This window comes from Fukomys damarensis, unplaced genomic scaffold, assembly GCF_012274545.1.
Source record: "Fukomys damarensis isolate Sample0158 unplaced genomic scaffold, DMR_v1.0_HiC HiC_scaffold_52740, whole genome shotgun sequence".
Classification (NCBI taxonomy): domain Eukaryota; kingdom Metazoa; phylum Chordata; class Mammalia; order Rodentia; family Bathyergidae; genus Fukomys; species Fukomys damarensis.
The window spans coordinates 1-1,114 of NW_022953652.1; the positions used below are offsets into that span (position 1 = coordinate 1).

At 52.3% G+C, this 1,114-nt stretch overlaps 1 pseudogene; it reads left to right on the forward strand.

The window, feature by feature from the left end:
• Positions 1-5: 5 nt before the first annotated feature.
• Positions 6-492, forward strand: LOC117284971 (annotated as a pseudogene).
• Positions 493-1,114: the final 622 nt, after the last annotated feature.

Below are 1,114 nucleotides of genomic sequence, written 5' to 3' on the forward strand. Positions count from 1 at the left end.
CTGAGAAGCTGTGGAGGAACTTATATCTCAGCATTAAGGGAGAGCCATTTAAAATCCCAGGGGATGATGGGAACAGCCTGACAGGCACGCTCTTTAACCCAGACTGGGAAGGTTGGCTCCTGAAACATAAAGACCTGGAGGTGTCGCTGGCTCTCCTGACCCACAGCTGCCTCTATTACTTTGAGGACACCACAAACACGGCACCTAGGGGCATCATCCCACTGGAAGGCCTCAGCCTCAGAGAACTGGAAGACCCACAGAAACCCAACTGCTTTGAGCCGTACAATCCCAGCTGCAAAAGATAGGTCATCGAAGCCGGCCAGACAGAGGCTGGTGGCCAGGCTGTGGAGAGAAAGCACATGGTGTATTGCATCTCTGCCCCAATCCCTGAGGAGAAGGAGGAGCGGATAAAACACATCCAGAGCAAGCATCAGCAGGGACCCTCTCCATGACACGTTGGTGACGAGAAGAAGGATTTTCAACAAGAAATAGAGCTGTCCGAGCTCAGCAGGTAAACTAAAGACCCGAGCTGCACAGCAGAGATGACTGGCCGCGTCCCTGAACGACGTGGGGGCCGCCCTTTCAAGGTGGCAGTGGTCCCTAGAACCACTGTGGCTGCAACCCAAAGCCTGTGCTGTGTGTGGCTTGGATCACAGCAGCCACTCGGCTCCTGTGGGAGAAGCTGGAAGCCCAGAGATTTGCAGCTGGGGCACTGTGGCAGTGGAGGGAGACTCCCTGGGGCATCTGCCAGCCTGCCACTCACCCGCCCACTGGGACAGGGGCAGTGACCATTCGAGAAGCCACTGTTTTATATCAAAATAGGAACAGAAAAGCTACTGCATTTTTATTCAAAATTTTCCTCAGGGTCATAGCTTTTACATGTCTTTTTATATCTTGAAATTATAATGAATGATACTTTCTAACAGTGGTATTTTTAGAATGACAGCTATAAATATAACTCCTGGACAAAAGCATATACTGTACAGAGAGAGAGCCCCAAGGGAGCGCTGTGGGGCACTTGTGCTTGGGAGCTGCAAGGGTCCCACCCTTCAGTCGGCAGGTCTAGGGAAGGAGATGCCGGGTTTTCTCAGGGACCAGTACACTTGGGGGGCTC